The sequence below is a fragment of the Mirounga angustirostris genome, unplaced genomic scaffold (assembly GCF_029215605.1).
Source record: "Mirounga angustirostris isolate CCGP_5_RB_7025 unplaced genomic scaffold, mMirAng1.0.hap1 SCAF_2, whole genome shotgun sequence".
Taxonomy (NCBI): Eukaryota; Metazoa; Chordata; class Mammalia; order Carnivora; family Phocidae; genus Mirounga; species Mirounga angustirostris.
The window spans coordinates 112,418,821-112,441,990 of NW_026991710.1; the positions used below are offsets into that span (position 1 = coordinate 112,418,821).

The 23,170-nt window shown below is 34.1% G+C and overlaps 1 pseudogene; it reads left to right on the forward strand.

The window, feature by feature from the left end:
* LOC123848850 (exportin-4-like) overlaps positions 1-16,731 on the forward strand; it is a 49,827-nt pseudogene extending 33,096 nt beyond the window's left edge.
* Positions 16,732-23,170: the final 6,439 nt, after the last annotated feature.

Sequence of the window (23,170 nt, forward strand, 5' to 3'; positions counted from 1 at the left end):
AACATTGAACATTTTTTTTTTCTCTTTATTGTCTTGTTGTAGCTTAAAGGTTCTGATCATCAATTCCAGTATGTGTGGGAGGAGTAGTTTCCCCACACCACCAAGCAATTTAGTTTGGGGAAAGAGTGTGAAGCTTCCATGCCCTCCCCAGGTATGCCATTTTCCCCAAATCTCTACATGCTCACCAACTCAGAAGCTCTTTGAACCCTATCTTATTGGGTTTTTATGGAGACTTCATTACATAGGCATGGTTGATTAAATCATTGGACATTGATGATTGATTCAACCTCTAGCCACAGAAATGCCAAAATTTTAGGAGCTCTGTGCTAGAAATGGGGAGGAAGACCCAATCTATGTATCTTTATAAATCACAATATGACATATCTCTAGTAGAATTCTGAATAGAAATAAGAATGGTCATATTTTTCTTGTTCCTGATATCCGGTAGAAATGATTTCATTTTTTTAACATCAAATTAGTTATTTGTTAGATTTTCACAACATTTTGTAAATTTTAACATTTCTTCTCTATTTATGATTTGCTGTGTTATCTTAAATTACAAGTGGATTTAGGTTTTATCAAATCCTTTTAAAATATCCAATGAAAGGAGCATGAAGGGTTTTTTTAAATCTATTAATGTAATGAATTACTTTGTTGTTGTACATAATTAAAAAGTACTTCTGAACAAAATTCAACTTTCACATGGTATATTATCCTTTTATATATGATGGAAGTTTTTGCTCCTTTTAAAAGTATTTGTGAATATATGTACATAAATATCATTCCTTTTAATGTCACATTTGCTATAGAGATTATGCTGGTATGACAGAATGAATTGGAAAGTATTTCCTTTTTCTCATCAGTGGTTGGGTTTATGTATAACTGATCTTACTGCTTCTTAATGTTTGTTTGAAATCTTAAGTGAAATTATTTGTGCCTTGAGTTGTCTTTATGAGAAGATTTTAAGTTTCACTTTCTTTAACAGGTATTGGATTAACCATTTTTTTCTTTGTTAGTCCTGTTTTTCTAGGAATGAGCAGTTTTATCTAAATTTTCAGATTTATTGCTATAAAACTGTTCAAAATATCCACTCATCATTTTAATTACTATAGTATCTATAGCGATGCTCCTCTTTAGTATTAATCACTTTGTCAGCAGTTTATCAATTTTTCTGTCTTTTAAATAAATTTTAATAGAAATTACCCTCTGTTGTGTATATTTATCTTTATTATTTTCTTCCTTCTGCTTTTTTGACTCATGTATCTTTTGTACTTTAACTTATTCAGAGAGATGCTTAAATAGTGGGTTTTTACACTTTCTTCTTATATGTATTTAAGGATATAAATTTCTTCTTAAGCACAATTTAGCCACATTTACTGTTATTTTTTTCTTATAATTCTATTTATTTATTTGAGAAAGAGAGAGAGAGCAAGCAGGGGGAGGGGTAGAGGGAAAGGACCTCAGGTAGACTCCTTGCTGAGCATGGAGCCCGACGAGGGGCTCGATCTCATGAACCCAAGATCATGACTGAAACCAAGATTTGCATGCTTAACCGAATGAGCCACCCAGGCATCCCTTGTTATTTCTTCTTTGATCCAAGATTTTAGAAATGTATAGCTTAATTTATAAACTTAAAAAGATTATCATTTTGCACTTGTTTTCTAGCTCAATTACACTATGATCAATGGGCCTATTCTATAAGATATCAATGTAAAAATTTTTGAAATTTCCTTTATAGATTTTGGGAAAACAGAATATGCATTTGAGGTTAGTATTTTATATATGTCAATTAGGTTATGAGAGCCAAGAGGAAAAATCTAATTATAACTCTATCACTAAAATTGATAATACTCCATTGAAGAGATGAGTACCATGCATGGTTTCTGTCATAACTATTCAATTCTGTCACTGTAGTGTGCAAGCTGGTATAGATGGCATGCAAATAAATGACCATGACTATGTTCCATAAAATTTATGGAAGGTGCTATTTGAGTTTCATATAATTTTCATTTTCATAAAATATTATTCTTTTGATTTTTTCCAACCTTTAAAAATATAAATACCATTCTTAACTTGTGAATCATACAAAAATAGCTGCTGGCCAGATTTGACCCATAGTTTGTAATTTGTCAATCCCTAATCTATATCCTTACCTACTTATGTCTGTTTGTTCTGTAAGATTTAAAGAATGCTGATTTAAAACGTCTATTATGATTTTTGACTTATTTCTCCTTTAATTTTGTCAGATTTTCCTTCATAAATTTTAAGGGTATATTTTGGATGCCTAAAAATTTAGATTTATTATATCTTCTTCCTTGGTTGATCCCTTTACCATTAGAAAATGTTTTTATCTTTATAAATGCTTTTGCCTTATGTTGTGCTGCTTTGATATTAAACTGCTCTGATAGCTTAACCACCTTCTTTCTGGTTCATATTTGCATGGAATATTTTTTCTATCCTTTTTAGTCTTTTTGTATTCATATTTTATATTACTTTCTAAGCAACATATAGTTGGATTTTAGTGAAATGCATTTTGACATTTATTCCTACTATATTGCAACTGAGCACTTGTTTTACATTTAATGTAAATAAGGATACATTTAAGTCTGAATTTGAATTTACCACCTTACTATTGTTTTGCTATTTGCACCAGTCATTTATGTCCCCTTTTTTCTCTTCTTTTACTATCTTTTGTGTTATTGAAGTATTTTACCAATCTATAGTCTCTTCTCTTTTAGTCGTGTTATTTTATTCTTCCCTTAGAATCCTAGAAATTATAACAATAATCTTTCAATTAGAGTAGCCTAATATAAAGCAGTATAGCTATTATTCCCAGACAATGCAAGTTCATTAGAAGCTTTAACTCATTTCTTTAAAGATATTTATTTTGTTTTCTTTCTTCCATTGTTTCTGCTGAACTGATACCTCTCAGTCTTACTATTCTGTTAAATATGTCTTTTTTTTTTTAAGTGGGTTGCTTATTTTCCCTGTCTTTGTTTTTTTTTTTTTCTTTTTTTTTTTCTATGATGTGTTTAGACATGTTTTCTGTTTATTCATTCCACTTGGGGTTTATCAATCTTTTCAATCTGTGGCTTAATATCTTTCATCACTTTCAGAAAATTTGGGTTAGTTTCTTCTCTCATATTGTCACTGCCCATATACTTGCTTCTATCCTTCTGGGTTTCCAAACAAATGTTAATACTATGTTTGTTATATTCAACTTCTTCTTTTCTGTATTTTACATCCATGTCTCCATTTAAAAATTGTCTATCATCATATATACTGATAATATAATCCTCTTTTCTTGCTGTTTCTAATCTGCTGTTAAGCCTTTTCTTTAGCTTTCAATTAATAGGTATTTTTTTTTCCAGTTTTAGAATTATCACTTGATTTTTTTTTTTTTAAGCTCAGTCATGAACATTACACCTTGATCCCATTTTCTTTATATACTAAGTACATTTTAAAATAAGTGTTTTGATAACTCCAATATTGGGTTACCTGCAAGTCTAATTTTTATTTTATATTTTGTAATATAAAATTTGGCCTCATCTCTTACCATTCCTGAAAATTGTTTATTGTATACTGAGCACTGTGTATATAAGATTGTATATTTGAAGCTTAACTGAATTGTCATCTTCCAGAGAGTATTTATTTTTACTTATAGTAAGTAATTAGAGTAAGGATATATCTCCTTTTCAATCTGAAGTAAAATTGTTTTAAAAGTTGGTCTATTTCTTCTTTGTGATTGTTCCTAGTCTGTTCCTCTAGGATTCTACTTGGGATTTTTAATAAGACTTTTCCTCCTTGGTTTAACCTCTAATTTTTATCTAAACCAGGCCCATTTACCATCTTAGTTGTTGTTTCCTGATTGCTTCTTTCTTGGATGCTTATGAATTGGATAATGTCTTGAGGAAAAGGTAGTACAGAAATTTGGAACTACTTCAATGTACTTCCTTTCTGTCAAAAATCAAGTGCAGAGCGCCTGGGTGGCTCAGTTGTTAAGTGCCTGCCTTCGGCTCAGGTCATGATCCCAGGGTCCTGGGATCGAGCCCTGCATTGGGCTCCCTGCTCGGTGGGAAGCCTGCTTCTCCCTCTCTCACTCCACCTGCTTGTGGTCCTGCTCTCGCTATCTGTCTCTCTGTCAAATAAATAAATAAAATCTTTAAAAAAAACAAAAAATCAAGTGCAGCCAGCTCTTGAATGTAGTCCTGAACACTAAGTTTGTCTCTGTCCTAAGAGGCTGTTGAAAGCTCAGCTAAGTTCCTTAATCCTTGTGTACTACTTTCTTTTCAACTTTTTATCCACTTAGTGCCAAGCCACATTTAATTGACAAATACCTTGAGGGGAAATTGCCATAGGATGCTGGGCTCACCTCAGTCTGTTTCCTTACTCTTTGGGACCCTAGTTCTTCAAGTCCTGACTTGCTTGCTTTCTTCATGCCTAAAACACATGTACTTTGGTATATTTTTCTGTTTTTGTATTTGTACTTGGGGAGAAGGAATGATAATTGTTCCTGAAAGTTAGCCCAGTGGTTTTGCCATGTAAGTCTACTACATACAAGTCTACTATACTATTCAACCAACAGATTGAACAGATTTTACAATTCTCAATTTCTTTTCATGGTATAAAAGGAAAATTCCCTTAAGAGAACTGAAGATAATTTATGGGCAAGATTTTGAGACCCATTCTCTAAACTTATCTTTATACTTCCCAGAAAATTTCTATGACTAGGGAAAAATAAATTTCTATCAATCCTGAGACCAAAGAAATAAAAACTGACCATAAAGAGAATCTGGGATAATTTAATAATAAGCCAATGCTGACAGCATTAGCTAAGGAAACTGTCAATGACCAAAATCTATTCTGTTGGTTTTAGAGGCAGGTTTTCTAGAAAGCAAGCTACTGATTTATGAATACCTACTAGAATTATCTTGGCATCAATACTGAGTATAATTGAGCTGGGACAATCTAGATGTCATGATTGTTCTCTAGTACCAGAAAAGTGTCTTTTTATTCAAGTATGAATAAATAAAAATATGTCTTGAGGATCATGTGTTAAAGTTTGATATTATTATTGTTGTTCCTCCATAAATGCATGCACTATAGGATGTAAAAATAACCGAACAAATATTTGCTCTTTATTTCACCATCACAGAATATAGCTGTGATGAGAAATGTCAGCCAATAATTTAAGCAGTGTTGTCAGAGGCAGTAAAAGAGAGATGTGAGCCTTTGTAATATTGTTTCAGTATGTAAAAATATAAAACTTGAGAAACTTAAGAAATAGCGACACTATAGAAAAAATTTAAAGTGACAGAATGATAAAAAAAAGAATGTTAAACTATAAGGAAAGCAAATGATAAATATCAAACAAAAGATATGGTTTTCCCAAAACTAAAACAGAGCAAACACTGCAGATTAACAAAGCATGAATTAACTGTGAAAGAATTTTTGTCAATATTCACATTTACTTACTTTAAAAAAGTAAATTAATGTTAAAAGATTCATATATAAATTGTAATTACATATAACTTTATAAGCATCAATTCAAAAATAGAAGTATCTTAAAAAAACAAAAATAGGAGTATCTTTGTTCTTAAATTTCTCACTGTGTGATTAATAATTATATTATAATAATATATATGATATGATATTATGATATATTACATTATTTTGCCTGCCATGATTTCTGTCTCTTCCCTAGGAAGCAGACTCTATTTACCTAAGCCATAGTGCCATGTAATTAAGGCTGGGCCAACAATGGTCACTCACATTTCCATCCTCAGTGATAGGTTTGAGAGTATTCCTGACCCAAGCTGAGCCACTGCTTTTCACTTTCAACAATTTCAATCATGAGTGGACATTCTGGATTGTAAAGTTCTGAATTCACAGTGTACCACAAAGAGGAATTTTGGAAACTCTGGCTGCAGGGTTCTCCAAAACTGCCTGATCTCTGTCTTTTGCAATATTTGTCTTAGATAATCTGTTCTTTAAATCTTTGAGCTGCTCCAGGATATTGTTCAATAAACCTATACAATCATTTATGTGTGTGTGTGTATAACTATATATGTGTGTGTGTGTATAACTATATATGTATAGTTTTAAAGAAATTTATCTTACATTGGTAATCAATTAAATTAGATTGTGTGGCTAAATCTAAAAAATTAAAAAGTCTTAGCTACCTCAAAAGGGAATTACAGGTAAAAACCTCTTATTTCTCCTCTTTCTCTTCACAATCTATTCTACACACAATAGTCTGTTTGATCCAATTAAAATATAAGTTTAATTATGCCAAACTTATCTTCAAAACCATTGTTTGGCTTCTCCTACTATTCAGCAAAAAAATACAAGGCTGTAAAAAAGGTTTATAAGACCCTACAAAGCCTAGGCCGTTATTATATCTCTGACTTCATCTCTTATTATTATTCTGCTTTTTAATCCACTAAAGCCACCTTGGTCTTGTTGCTGTTCCTTGGAACATGCTTCAGGACTTTGCATAAGCTATTTCTTCTGTGCAGACACTTCTATTCACAGTTATCCATATGGCTTACTCCTCGACCTCCTTCAGATTTGTGCTCAATATCAAAAAGGTCTAATTTGAGTATCATAATAATCACTGTCACAATATTTTTAAACTCTAACATTTCATTAATTGAAAATGTACCAAATATAAAGAGTCCAAAAAGCTTTGAAAAGGACAAATAAACAAAAAATGAGAATTTAAAAAAAAGAAGAATACCTTAAGAAAACGTGAATGGAAAAAAAAAGAAAAAAAATGCATGTATACTTTTTGCCATCCTTTAGTCTTTCTTTTACCCTTCTCCAAAAAATTGGGACTCTATATCTCATGTACTTAAGAGAGGAAAACTTTAAAGGCAATTGGATCTAAGCTTCAGACTAGTACTAATTCCTGGGAACCCGGACTTTAAATGAAGTTCACTGTACAGAATGAGTACTATGAGGAGGAAAGTGATAACTTAAAATCTAACAAAATTTGTCACACATTAATTGCAGTGAGTTTCTGAATCCAATGTGGTCATTTTATCAATTCCTGAGTGGAAAAGTAGAATGGGATATTTAGTACATAGTAGCACTCCCACATTGGCTACTTAACTTTTGGTGTCTAGTCAACTTATTTTTTAAAACTGTCTCTTTAACAATTCTAAATATACTAATTTTAAAAAAACAAAACAAAAAAACAAAAAAATCCCTAAAAATAATACTTGTCCCTTCAGGGAAAATTGAATATGTTGACTTGGGACACCCAAGTGCATCATGTTCTCAGTGCTTTTTGATCTGCCTAACCATACATTTGGGCATGAGTAGGAGTATTCCACCATTATGTGCCAATGTATATGTGAAAGTCCCTAGCCCCCTCTGAAGGTGCCAGTGAGTTATATGAATAAGTTTATCACGGTCTCAGTATACCATCTCCTCTCAGAGGAACTCCCTTCTCCTCAAACTCAAACTATAAGGGATAATTAATAACTGTATGAGTAAAAATTAAAAATTATAAATATAAAAATAATACATACATGTTTCATTCTGTAAGTTGTCATTACTCAGAAATAGACAACTTTGACTTCCTCTCTTAGGACTGGCCTCGACCACAAGTGGAAAAAGAAAATCCTCATAAAAAGTAGAATTTTGGGGGCGCCTGGGTGGCTCAGTTGGTTAAGCAACTGCCTTCAGCTCAGGTCATGATCCTGGAGTCCCAGGATCGAGTCCCGCATCGGGCTCCCTGCTCAGCAGGGAGTCTGCTTCTCCCGCTCCCCCCTCTTGTGCTCTGTCTCTAAAATAAATAAATAAAATCTTAAAAAAAAAAAAAAAAAAAAAGTAGAATTTTGAATGTGACGTTTAGTCGGTTTAAAAGGTGTGATGCCTGGAATCAGACTCTATGTTGATTTCTGGGCACTGGGTAATGGTTTGGTTGGATAACTTGAAGAAAAAAGGATTAAATAATTGCTCACTAAGCACAATATGGATAAATCTCATAGATATAATATTGAGCTAACAAAGCCAGGCACACACACACCAAAAAAACAAAAAACGAAAAACAAAGCAAAACAAAAATAGCCAAATTAAATAAACAGTCCAAGTGCCCATCGAATAATGAATGGATTACTCAGCCATAAAAGAATGCAATCTTGCCATTTGCAACAACATGGGTGGAGCTAGAGAGTATTATACTAAGTAAAATAAGTCAGAGAAAGATAAATGCCATATGATTTCACTCATATGTGGAATTTAAGAAACAAAACAAATGAACGAAGGGGGAAAAAAGAGAAAGGGAGACAAACCAAGAAACAGAATTTTTAACTATAGGGAACAAACTGATGGTTACCAGAGGGGAGGGGGGAGAGGGTATGTGTAAGCTAGGTGAGGAGAATTAAGGCGTGCGCTTGCTGTGATGAGCACGAGGTGATGTATGGAAGTGTTGAATCACTACATTGTACACCTGAAACTAACACTGTATGTTAACTAATTGGATTTTAAATAAAATATTAAAAAATATAAAATTAAAAAAAATCTATTTGATTATATTTATAGAAAATTCAAAACCACAACAAAACTAATCATGGTAATAGAAATCAGGAGGGTTGCGACTCTTGTGGGTATTGAAACCAGAAGAAAGTATATATATATTTTTAATTTAGCAAAATGATACTTCTACAAGCATATCTTCTCAATTCTCCTAGAACAGGGTTACATATTTTACTAGAATGGCTGACCTGATAATCAAGGAGAAATAGAGATTGTGCTACAGAAATATGGGTAGAACCCAAGTAATACTCTGGAACGTTTCCATGTAATAGCAGGCCTAGTAATAAATATTAAGTAAGACAATGTAATAGGATCCACAGAGGCTCCAATAACAAGGAATAGATAAGTTAGTTCAACTCACAAGATAGAAAAATAAAGAAATATGACCTGAGAATATTCTGGCCAAAGATAAAATTATATAAATAGAAATTAAAAAAAAAAAAAAAGCAGTGACAAGTTTACTTCCCATGGTCATTTGCAGCACTGCTTACTCTTTTACATACATTTCCTTTCTCTTGATTTTGTCCACTATTAAACACAAAGTGTGTTGGTTGACATGGTCCATAGATCACAGAACACTGAGATGTTATAATGACAGAGCAACCCAAGAAATAGACATAACCCAGAGAACACCAAATGTCATCTTTGGAAGCATTAGCTAAAAATTACTTTTGGTTTTCTCCTACTGTAAATGGAGTAGATTATTTTTAATTGTGAGACACACTATGTAAAACAGGAACATTTTAGGAATTATATACATAGAAAAAGGAGTGGGGTAGTACTTGCCTAAGACTTTGGACAGGTAGAGTATGTGAGAGAATTTCTATTGTTTTTGCCTGCTTATTAGTCCTTCTTCTAGGAACAGATCCCAATCTCTATGACAACAGCAGAGGCAGTATGTGATGCAAACTGGCTCAATGAAAATATCTCCTACCCCTGACACTTAGAAAATATGCACTTCTGTGAATATTAATCTATAATAAAGAGGCTGAAGATTTATTAAATTACATTATTTTAAGGCTTTACCCTGGTTGAGACTGCCTGAGTTCCTGCTGGCATTCCCAGTGTTGCCCTGAGCCATCATCTTTCCTAAGACTTGAATGTTTAGCTTTAGTTATTTCACTAACCTTTATATAAATCCTCTTTCTTTTGTTTATTTAAGTTAGCTGAATCTGAGTCTTTCTTTGGTTATTGTTAATCTCAGAAACCCAAGAGCCTAAGTGCTAGTAAATTAGAACAAGATCCACAGCAATTTGACTTTAACATTTAAATCAAGACTTTTGCCAGCAATTAGTTTGTCAAACATTTAAAAAGGCAAAAGAATTCTCAGATACACAGAGCTCATTGAAAGTTCTTTTCTGTTTCACAGGGAGATAAATAAAAATTTGATGTCACTGATAGTGATCATTATGTTATAGCAGAAAGTTTGGTCATCAACATCAGAAATTATTTAAAAGACTGAAATAAGCACATATGGTTTAAATATGAACTATTGTTCTACTACAGTAACTATAGTTATTGAGTAAAAGCTATTTTACTACTAGCTTTCCATGAGCCTGGTGTAGTGGTTAGAAAAAATAAACTGATGACTTTAATTAAGTGCACTAAATGTCAAGATGAAAGTATTATTAATATTGCCATGATAGAGAAAAGATGGGGTACTCTGTGCATAAACTCTTACTTAGGAGTAAACAAAGTCTTTCTAAAGGCCCAGCACAGTTACAGGCACATAATGGGTGCTTAATATATATTTTCTAATTTTGTGAATGAAATAGTTAATACAAATTGATCCTTGAGGGATTTTTTTTTTCAGTTAGATATGATCAAAAATATCTGAAATAAAAGATTAATTAGATTATCTAAGGAAAATTAGATAAAAATAAAATATAAATTTATAATAATAGTATTGGGAAAACAGTCACAGGTAATTCAATATAAAATAGATATTTTTAAAAATATGATTATATCATCTTTTCCCCGCTCTGGACATTCACTGATAAACAGGCAAGGATTTCATGTTATGAAATAGTAAAAACGATAGACATTCTGGAAAATGTTCTATCTCTATGTTCTCTGATGTTCTATTAATGTCAGAACAAGAAAATGCAAATTAAGCCAACGATAAGATGCCATTTTAAACACTTTTTAAAATAAAAGGCCAAATGGTAGTAATGAAAAGACAACATTCCTTTGGAAAGGACCTTAGATATTTAAGAATCTTTTTTCATCCCCTTCCTTTAGACATCTTCTTCTAAGCGGTAGCTAAGTGCAGTTCATTCTGTTTTCCTTTTTTTTCATTCTGTTTTCTAAAGTTTCCCTCCAATCTCTGTTCTTCTCCACTGCTCATAGCAGGCATTTCAGCTTAGTTTAACATTACAGCTAGCTACCTAAATTCCTACAATTACCTTCTATTTTGTCCTTCAGCCTCCAGTCTTACTCCCCTTGATACATTCTCCTCTCTCAGCCACAAAGCAAATTTGATCACGTTGTTCCTCTGACATTGTAATAGCATCTCTTTTTTCTTACTTGAAATCAAACTGATCAATTTGTTTTTAAGACACTTCATTTACTTTTGTGTTCCTGTTCAATTACTTACCCGACTTCATTTTCCCTTTTCAACACCATCTCCCATTCTGTAACTCCCAAATCTAAGTTCTAGGCAGCTCAACGTCCATTCCCAATGTTCTCACTTACCTCTTGACTTTGGCCTAGATTTCTTTTTGCAAAACATGCTTCCTTTAATCTAACGACCTCTAGGCATCCTAGACATAGAATCAGTTTTGATATCAATCACTTACCCATCATTACAACTGGTTTCTTTCCAATAAACTCCTAAGGAAACCTATAATTACCCTATTACAGCAACCTGTATTTGGTTTCATTTAACCCAAATCAAGTGTAGAATTTAAAACTGCATTAAAGGGGCACCTGGGTGGCTCAGTCGTTAAGCGTCTGCCTTCAGCTCAGGTCACGATCTCAGGGTCCCCAGATCGAGCCCCACATTGGGTTCCCTGCTCAGCAGGAAGCCTGCTTCTCCCTCTCCCACTCCCCCTGCTTGTGTTCCCTCTCGCGCTGTCTCTCTCTCTCTGTCAAATAAATAAATAAAATCTTAAAAAAAAAAAAAAACTGCATTAAAGTTTACTTGTCTTAAGTCTATTTAAAAATGATTTAAAAAACCCCCTTTACAGTTTTTATTATTTTTGTTTTCCTTTAATGATTTCTCTACAAATTTAACCTTATCTGTACAGTTCATGTAACCATCTCTGCTTTTTCTGTTTTTTGGCCTTCTTAGGATTTTTCTTTAATTAAAGACATACTTTTTTTTTTTTAAGATTTTATTTATTTATTTGAGAGAGAGAATGAGATAGAGAGAGCATGAGAGGGGGGAGGGTCAGAGGGAGAAGCAGACTCCCCGCCGAGCAGGGAGCCCGATGCGGGACTCGATCCCGGGACTCCAGGATCATGACCTGAGCCGAAGGCAGTCGCTTAACCAACTGAGCCACCCAGGCGCCCCAAAGACATACTTTTTAAAATTTAAATAATTTCTTCTAGTGTGTAAACAATTTTATCAGGTCATACCCTAAAAATGTCAAATATTTATATTTCTGACCATATAATATTTACAACAGAAACATCTTAGTAACAAAAACTGTGTCCTTTTCTACGGTATATGTTGAAAAGAGATATTTCATGAACAACAACTTTTTTTTCCTAAATATACTGAAAAGATCACGAACATACTGACATTATATTTTATTTGAGTTCATAGAAATATGTGACATAATATAACAATTTAAAATTTGATCTATTTTATTATTTTCCCTATTGGATAATATCATCACTAGTTTTACCGTAACATTATTCAGAATAACCATTCATGAAAAGTATCCACAAAAAAAAAAACTGCAATGGAAGTCTATCCACATCTAATCGAACATACATAATTTTCTCCCCCTTTTTTATTTAGCACAAAAGATTTAATTTAAAGGAGAATGAAATGTGTACTTTGTCCACTAAATACATCAAACTCATATTCTGAGGAACATGAGCTTTCAAAGAACATGAAGTTTCTTTTGAAATGTTCTATAAGGAATACTATCAGTTGAATTTTCCCCAGAGAGATACTTATATTATACTTTCATTGAGAGGGATTTTAAATGCTGAAAAAAAATGTTTAAATAAAAAATAAAGCGAAACGCATGATAAGATTCCATTCAGATTTAAAATGTTAGGTATCATATAGTAATCTTCTGGTGCAGGATTCTTTAGGTAACATGGGTGTTGGGATGAAGAAAGGGGCATTAGAAATTATCTCCATTTCATAAATAAAGCAGTGAGATCTTAGAGGGCTTCCATCCACCATAGACTTAGCTAAGTATAGAAGCAATATTCAAACCTAGATTTGTCTAGTTCTATAGCCTGTGATTTGAAACAACATGTACTTCCCACCACTGACTGCACATGTAGCAATTTTACTGTAATAATTGATTTAAAACTCGTATGCAGCATATTTTATAACTGTATTACTGTCCTATTAAGAGATATTAAATGGTTAGCTAATGACTTCATGTAACATTTAATTACATCAAAATGACTAATAGGGATTCCAAATAAATAAATAACCAAAAATCTTTAGTAGGACTACTACTACCAGTGTGTCAGGATACAATGTGGGGTCCCAGGCAGAGGATGAACAAGGAAACAGAGTCCTGGAGGCATCCTACTGCCTAGGATTTACCTTTTGTTTCTGTATGATAGGGCAATGTAGAGATTTGGAACTGGAAAGACCCATTTGGTAGGAGGGGCTCTCAGGGGATTTGGGAAACAGACTACCAACTGGAGTATAAGAATGTTAATATTTTAATAAATGATGTGCCCATACAAAAAGCATGCTGAAACTTTATCAGCCTGGTTATAGGTGTGCTGAGATACTGATCCTCTCAGCCCTTGGGGTGGTCAGGTAGGGCCTGAGTAGCCAGTTGCTCCATGTGCCTGCCACTCCCGTAGTAGTCTTCTCTCGGCACAGGTAGTCTTAGGTCAGGTTACCTCACTGATCCATAGTAACATTTTTCTATGTCTCTCCTAATATCATAATCTGTGAAGAACTTTTCCAAGTCAAAGTTGAGATGTGTCACCCACTACTTTATGCAATCATTACTTTTTTAGCTAAATTAAGTAATATGCTTTATTATATTTATCTGTATTTGTAGTATCTTTGTTACTGTTGTTATTAACCAGAATACAGCTAGTTGAGGCAAGATGCTTAGGTTCTAAATTTGGTTCCCATAAGGTACTATGTGAGTGTAGAATATAATTTTAATTTCTTTATGCTACATATTGCCTAGAGGCACCTGGGTGGCTGGGTTGGTTGAGCAATCCATTCTTGATTTAGGCTCAGGTCCTGCTCTCAGGGTGAAGAGACTGAGCTCTGAGGCTGGCTCTACACTCGGTGGGAGTCTGCTGGAGATTCTCCCTCTCCTTCTGCCCATCCCCACGTGTACACCCTTTCTCTCTATCTCAAATAAAAAAACCTTAAAAAAAGAAAAAAAGCTACATATTGCCTCATCAGTAAAAGAATGGGATTATAAGAGATTTATTCATCCAACTAACAATTATGTGTGGAGTTTTTGCTAATCTTGAAAATATCCTTATACCTGAAATCAGAAATTTACAGGACTAATTTGAAAAGAAGCATTTGAAGAAAGTTTCAAAATCTTAAAATCTCTTTAGGTGAGGTGGATTGTTATTTGAGAAACAGATTAATCAAGGAATCCAAGTGCTGGTGTCAAGCATATCTCAGGTTTGAATTTTTTTTTTTTTTTTCTCACAGATTTTTTATTTATTTGAGAGAGAGACAGGAAGAGAGAGCATGAGTGTGTGTGGGGGGGGCAGAGGGAGAAGCAGGCTCCCTGCTGAGCAGGGAGTCCAAGCTGGGGCTAGATCCCAGGACACTGGGATCATGACCTGAGCCAAAAGCAGATGCTTAACCCACTGAGCCGCCCAGGCGCCTCTGAATTTAAGTTTCGACATGTCCCCAGAACAAACCATTTCATCTATCTAATCTTCAACTTCCTTAGAAATGAAATGGACATTGGGAAGGGCATATGCTGTGGTGAGTGCTGGGTGTTGTGTAGGACTGATGAATCACAGACCTGTACCCCTGAAACAAATAATACATTATATGTTAATTAAAAAAAACAAAACAAAACAAAAAATAAAGAAAAATAAAACAGTACATACCGCCATCATCTGGGCCAACCACGGTGGCCTCGCCTGGCTCCCTGGCTCGTGTACCCCAGCAAGGCAGCTAGCTCGATTAATATCTCCTTCTCCGTCCCCCAGAGTCGGGAGGCCAGGCCAGCCACCAGGACTGCGCAGACCGCAGGGATGGCAGCTGGGACAGCCACTGTCAGCGTGTGAGGTTCGGCATATTCCTGTTTAGGAAATCAGAGTCAAGATTTACAGTTTACAAGCATATTTTCATACTTCATGCTTTGGAAGTAACAGCTGAAGAGAAGGAGGAAAGTTTTAGAAATTTATAATAGGTGATTAGCTGCCACTTGCCTGAGGTGTATTTTGAGGGGAACTACCCTCTTTGTGGTGCTAAGGCAAGATTAAACAAAATAAAAAACAGAAAGCAAAATGGACTAGATTAAAAAACAAAAACAGAACAGAAAACAAAATGGACTATGTTCTCTTTTAAGCTGCCACAGTCATCCTGGAAGCAGTTGTCTGAGAGTGGATTCTTCTGTAAAAAGATAGCCTCAAGTCACTGCAAACATTTCTTTTAACTTACGCCTTTACAAAGGCCTAACCTCCAAAAGTACATTCGAGAACAAATTCTATTTGCAGCGGCATTAATTATAAAATGAGGATCGTCAGATAAATCAATTAACTGCAAAAGCATGTTTTATGAAGTCATCCAGTTGGTAAGTAGTGGCAATCCCACTATGCAAACTATGGCCTCTTTTATTCTAACTGTACTATTGAGTGAATACTCAAGTTCAAGTAACATGAGCAACATTGGACTGCATATGGGATTCCAGGAGAACTACAGGAGTGTATTTCAGGAAAAAGACCTTTGTCACATCTTCATTTAACTATTGAAGTTCTGCAGTTCCTCAGGAGAAGCAAGCTCAATACTAAAACGTCTTGGATATTTCAGCAGTTACCTTGTACTTGGCAATCAGGCCTTTAGCTGGAACTTTCTTCCTCCAAATTTGGGCAGACACTATAGAGCTATGTTTGAATCCTCTCAAATGTGTAATCAAATCCAACAGAGCCCAGGCAGGAGACTCTTCTGGGCAATAGAGTTATGAAGCTTTTCCTCACAGTACATGGAAAAATCAGAGATTTTTTTCAGATATCGCACAAGGTTCTCTGCAATGCCATGCACAGTTAGCATCTCTTCATGGACCCTTATTCCCCATGTAGGAGTGCAAGTTGATTATTGCAGAATTACTGAATAGTATCAATGGAATTGAAATAAAAGATTTGGAAGTTGTGGGATTCTCCAGCATTAATCAGCAACCTGATAACTGTATTCCCTCCAAATGTTTTAAATGCCATTCCAAATGAACTTTTCTCTTTTGTTAACTGCCTCATACACCTCACTTATTCTTTGGGTGAAATGCTGCATTGGAAGAAGTTTTGATAAAGTTGACATGGTATACAAGGAGATATATGACAAATTGTTGGAGTCCTGCTAACTTGGATCCAAGATGACCAACATTTCCATAAAGGCTTTTTTATCCAACAGGCAGCTCAAATTCGCAATTCCCATATTCAGTGCCACCTAGCTTCTCCAGAAGACACAGGAAATTTGACTGTAAATGGTATGGCTTCTTGTGAAGAAGAAGAAATAAGTAAACATCAGGAGGAGGACGAAAACCAACTTTCAGATCAGCTGTGCGGGAATCCTAGGAAGAATTGCTGCAGAACACTGTACACCCCTATTAGCAACGTACACACGGTCCAGAGAAATCCCGTGGAGCAAATATGATCTATTGACAATTCCCAGGAGAGTACATACATTGTTTAAAGATTTTAAACACCCCCACCCTGCATCCCAGAACACTGGATCAAATGGACAGAAACATACTCATGGATTGCATTCCTTGGCTTGTACATTTGGAGTCTGGGCATCACAGCACAGATGGCAGAGAAATCATGGAAAACATGGTATGAAACGTTATTTGACCCATATCAACAAAAACTTGGAATAACCACTTTTTATGTAAATATTCAAGCAGTCTATTTAGCACAATTGTTACATTCCCTGGTATATAACTCTCACCAGATACTGTTTAATGTACAAGTTGTGACCTTTATGGGGAGTGGATCGCTCATATCCATGCTGGAATTACCCCTGTCACTTGTGTTATTTAAGAAAAGAACTAAATGTAAGCATGGTAAATGAAAATATCTCCGCTATATGGTGGACCTACAGATACAGGGGTCCTCCTGTGCCTCATTTTTAAAAGCCTTCTTAAATAGCCTTGAGTCAGCAAGTGGAGGCTGATTTAGCCTTCAAGTGTGAATAGTTACATAAAAAATTAAACTAGCTAAACTAGACTATATAAACTCTTAAAAGGAGATGTAATAGCTTAGAGTTATTACTTGACATATTTTATTACTTCTTTCCATTCCCGATAGGTAATTACTCCATTGTAATGTTAAAATTCAGGCTTATAAATGCTGTTTATAAGACTATAAAGAGGGTTTTTTGTTTTTTTGTTTTTTTGGGTTTTTTTTTCTGTAATCTCTCTTCTTTGTCTTGGCAGCCAGTTCAGTCTCTCACCATGAAAAAGAGACAGACATCAGCAATATGTGGTGAAACAAGATTTAAAAAATAGAATACTCTCTAAAATAAGATAGTTTTAATGTTAATTACTCATAATTACTCAAACTTTTCATTGAAATTCATCCAATGAATTAAAGAATAGTTGGCTTGAAATTAGACAGTGTTTGAAAGTGTTCTGTTTTGCAAAATATATTGTTACGTCTATGTATTATATAGATTAGATAGGCTATCCCTAAATTTTACCAATACAATTTACCTAAAAAGTGCTAAGCTGATTTTCTCATTATAAATTTATACCTAGGTTGCCAGAAGGTTCTTTCACGCCACTCTGCTGCCCTTCCCTGCTGGGTTACATGAAATTAATAAAATTGGTCTGCTGAAACTTTGTGCAGATATTCATCAAAGTCTTCAAGTTGGAGGGGGATGGTCTCAGAGATATGAACACAATTATCATGTGGATTTTAAGCTCCAACACTTACTAGGTATGTGAATTTGGATAAGATAAACTTTCTGAACCTCGATTTCCACATTTTAAAAATAGAGAATAAATTTATTGCATAAAGATGTTACATAGATTACATTAGATGATGTCAATCCCTCTTACACAGAATCTGGTACTTAGTAGACACTGGATATTTCCTTCTCCTGTTCTATTGTTGAGGAGACTAGTGAGTAAGCCTGTGTCTAAGAAGGAAGAGATTTAAGGGCTTGTAAGGGTGGATATTATTACTATTACAGTGTTGATTATATTCCGATGGCAATTGAAGATACTAACCATAGGTATCAGCCACTCCTGATGTGTAACATGGGCAGGTGCTTAGTTTACATGTTTAGCTACACTAGTGTTTAATTTTATAGACAGGATTAAATTTTGGTACCCATTTGCACTACCTAAATAAATAAGAGATTGATTTAAAGTGGAATGCTAATTAATCATTTACTTGAGAAATATCCTTAAGCTTAGATTTATTTAGGTTCCCAAATTAGTATGAACTTGCTAGTTGAGTTAGCTTCCTCTAAGGACTTGTAGTCCATTATTAAGGGGGCAGCATTCCCTGTTCTGGATAATTCTAAAAATTTCAATATCTATTTCTATTTTTTTTAAATCAGGGATTAAAAAAATTATTACCTCACCAAAGAGTTAGTGTCTAGTGTATCATGACCCTTTATATTCATTGATGTTGCACAATTCCACTTCCAAATCAGTATCCTAGAAGATGAGATTTGAAAGTCACTTTTATCTTTTATGAAAAACACCAGCAATCTATGACTATGGATAATTTATTTTGTCTATCAATAGCTGGCTCCTTCCTGTTGCTGAGTAGCATTTCATTATGGATGTATTCCCATTTGTTTATCCATTTCCCAGGTGGGGGGCATTTGGGTAGTTTCCAGCTATTAGTAATTTGAATAAAACTGTTCTATACATATGGCTGGGATGCATACATAATTCTATGTTTAACTTTATAAGAAACTACACATTATTCTTTGTAATGTTGTATCATTTTGTATATTGACTAATTAAATATGAGATTTCAAGTCTGAATTCTTTTCCAGCACTTAGTACTTGGTACTATCAGTTTTCCCCTCCTTATTCTAATGGCTATGTAGTGGCATCTTTGTATGGTTGTAATTTACCTCCCTAATGAATAATGATATTGAGCATCTTTTTATATGCTTATTTGTCATCTATTTATCTTCCCTGGTGAAGCTCCTTTTCAGATCTTCTGCCAATTTTTTATTAGTTTTTTATTGTTGTGTTTTGAGAGTTCTCTATATAATCTAGATACAAGTAATTTATAAGATATGTGATTTGCAAACACAGATAGTTTCCAATATGGTGGTTCGTCTTATAATTTTTCAACTGAACAATGGTGCAAAAGTGATTTGCATTAAATGGAAACTGTACCTCCAGTTTTGAACTGCAATCTTTTCCAGGGCCATCTTTCTGTGGTACAATACTCTCTTGTGATGTTAAACAGCATCAATGAACCAGAGCTTCCGGTCAGACATGTAATCACACGGGTAAACAAGGATACACTTAAGTCATTCTGTATCCATACAACCATTCTGGTTTTCACTTTCAGTACAGTATTCATTAAATTACATGAAATATTCAACACTTTATCTTAAAATAGGCTTTGTGTTAAATGATTTTGTCATTTAAGATAGGGTAGGCCAAAACTGTGATGTTCAGTAGATTAGGTAGCCCATCATAGTCAAGGAAGATCTGTATTTCTTCCTAGTCTGTGTTTTGATGCTTTAATTCTCTTAGTAGAGACTTTAACAACAATTTCTCAATTTTTATTTTATATATAGCATTCTTTTAGCTGTTGTACTAAAACCACTTTGCCTAGCCCAGTGTTCCAAAGATTTCCAGTGTGTTTTTTGCTAAAAGTTTTATAAATTGATATTCTACATTTAAGTTTACAATCTTATTTGAGTTAATTTTGTATAAAGTTTGAGGTCTAAGTTCGACATATGGGTTGAGTTTTTTTTTCTTATTTTTGTTTTTTTGCATATGAAAGTTCAGCTGTTCCAGGATCATTTGTTTAAAAAACTATCCTTTTTCTGTTGAATTTCTTTTGTTTTCTTATCAGAAATCAATTGACCATTTTCATGTGGATCAAGAGAGAAAGAGGGAAAGTTTGGGGGAGGGAGAGAGAGAAAAAGAGAGAGAGAGAAAGAAAGGGAGGAATGGAGGAAGGAAGGAAGGAAAGAAGGAAGGAAAAAAGGAAGGAAGAAAGAGAAAGAAAGAAGGAAGGAAGAAAGAGAAAGAAAGAAGAAAGAAAGAAAGAAAGAAAGAAAGAAAGAAAGAAAGAAAGAAAGAAAGAAAGAGAAAGGAAGAAAGAGAAAAAGAAAGATCAGTGTTACTCAGAATATACATGTGATTAAATTAAGTATCTGCATTAAGACTTTTAAAATCAATTCTAGTGCACATTATTTTAAACACAAAACAATGAAAACAAATAAATTAAAGTAGGATTACAAATTTGAGCAGGTAATTTGACAAATGCAACCTGTCTTGCACATGTAGATAACTGAAGATAAATTGGGCAATTCAATTGTGTTGTCTCTTGTGCAACTCTCTATCTTAAATAAAAGATAAAATGTACTTTCAAGTTTATAAAAATGTCCTAGGTTTCAATTTTACTGAAAGGTAGACATTAAATGCATTACTTCAAATATACTACTTTATAAAATCTTTTTCTAAATATGCAAAATGGCAAATGTGTTACATACTTTACATACTATTTCAGGTCTCCTTGGCATCATTTTTTTTTCCCTGACTTTTGGCCCCTTAGCTGAAAACTAACGTAAATAAGACTTAAATATTGCTCTTAGACCAATTCTGGTTATCATAATTCATTTCACAAGTAACTATTAAGTGCCTACCACTCTTACAGTTTCCTAAGATACATCAGTGAGCAAAGCAGAGGAAAAATACAAAAATATCTACATTTATGGAGCTTCTATTATGGCAAGAAAAATAGACAATAAAACATTAACACAATATAAGAAGAAAATGATATTGTATATAAGTTGATAAGCATAATAGAAATAAATAAGGCAGAATAAGGGTGTCCAGAATGTAAAGGTGGCAATTTAAACTGTCTTTGTGAAGTTTATTTGATAAGGATGATTTTAGCAAAGACTTGAAGAACATGGTATAGTTAGATATAATAGATATCTCAGGGGAGTATCCCAGGACAAAGAAAAAGCCAGTGCAAAGTCTGAAACACAGGAACCCATCACATGAACATACTGAAATATAAGAAGGTGAGGATAACCTACAGAATGAACAAGGGGGAGGAAATAAAAAAGGACATGAGATCATATAAAAACTTGAGGGCAAGTGTAAGGCCTTTGGAATTTACTTGAGTTAAAATGGAAGCTATCACAGAGTTTTGACTAGAGCTGTGGCATTCTGACTTCTATTTTAAAATGGTTGCAGCGTTGAAAGCAGACTGAACAACAGCGCCAGTAGAAGGAGGGGGCCAGTTATTTGGCCCATATGGCTGCAGAAGCATACAGGGTCATGATTCTCAGGCTGGAGAAGTCAAGCAAATCTTCCTGATGAAAGTTACCTTTGAGTGATCACAGCAATATTAGTTGAATTTTGGTGCTTACTTGATAGAAAATAATTCTCTGATGACTGTGTTCAATAAGACAGATGAGGTTATTAAGCCTTTAGTGGGTTTACAAAAAGAGAGAGCTTGAGCTACCTCTATCCTAAGAGTAATAAAAGAAGTTAATACCAGGAGCCTATAGTTTGATCCCTTCAAAGGAGCCCGGAACCATGGTCAAAATCTTTGTATGAGTTTGTGCACTTTGTAATTTGTTTATTTACTTTCACCATTATTATTCAGGATCTTAGAATCAGCTAATTTCAGCCATGTTTCTTATCCTTAGGTACTGGGAAAAAAAAAAAAAAAAAAGAAAAGAAAAAAAAATACCAGTGGTCCATTTATGCTTCTTTCCATGCCTTAAATTATTCCACCTATGTCTTTCACCCAAAATCCACCACATTATACCTTTTGAAACTTCCTATTACAAATAACTTAATAAAATGTATAGAATAAAAAATGTCTCCATTTTTTTTTCCTAATGAACCTAGAGATTTCCTCATGATTTTACTTGCATTAAAGTCCCTCTTTATTAAAGAGTACTTATTTACCCACACCATCAGAATAACCAAGTCAGGTATGTGTTGAGGTGAGGGAGTCAGTATTACCTTTGTTTCTCAATGCCACATCTGAACCTTTACTTCTCTACTTTTATGTTAAAAAAAAAAAAAAATCATGCTTTTGAAGCTCATCTCTGTTAATCTGTTTCACTCATATCTTTCCTCCCAATCATTTTCCCATAATAATCGAGGTCCTAAACATTTACCTTCTAGATTCCTTTTCTTTCCTGAATTCTACTACTATAATTTCCATGATTGTCATTAATGTTAATTGCCAAGTAATCTCTGTCTCTCCTCCTTCTGGACACATGTTAAGATTGCATGCAAGGCCCCCCTGTTGTAACAGAAGAGTTGTGCGCAGAAGTGATCTCTCTCCCTTCCTAGTCAGAGAATTTAATTGCAAATTTGTGATCCTCTAGAGTATTCCTTCCTACTGGTATGGCAACAAGCAATAATTGAGATGATGGCTACTGCTTCAGTCTAGATTCCTAAATGGTTATGAAAAATTGGACTGGTCAAGGACTAGTAGTAGTATGAGTGAAATGTCAGCCTTTGTTGGTTAAGCCACTGAGATACAGGTCTGTTGATAATGCAGAGTAAGTTAGCCTATTCAGCCACTGAGTAATGTAGAAATTGTTATGTAATGTACAAAAGAAGAATTAAATATGTAGTATTGGTTTATAAGCTGGCTACAGGTGGAAGAAACTGTTATGCTAAAGCTGAAAGGAGGGCAATCCATACTATATGGTGGCAAAAGATTTAAATTCTTACTGCTATAATTCTAGGATAGGCAATGTATTTTGTGAACTCATAGATCTAGAAAAGAGTTTGATAAACAAAATGTTAGAGTGTGTTGGCTATCACTGACAAATTACTATAAGAAAGAGATGATCTCAGACAATTTTCATATGGTAGCAAACAGAACCTTCTGCTAAACCATTATAGATATAACATAAGCAGGAAATAAACTTTTTATTATTTTAATTCACTGAGATTCTGAGGCTGTTGGCTACCTCAGTTTATCTTAGCCTATTCTGACAGGCATGCTTGACCAACTCAATGTCTAATTAGATAATCCATTCAGCACACTTGTCTTCATTCTCATGGCCTTACACTGCTCCTTTTTATAAACTATA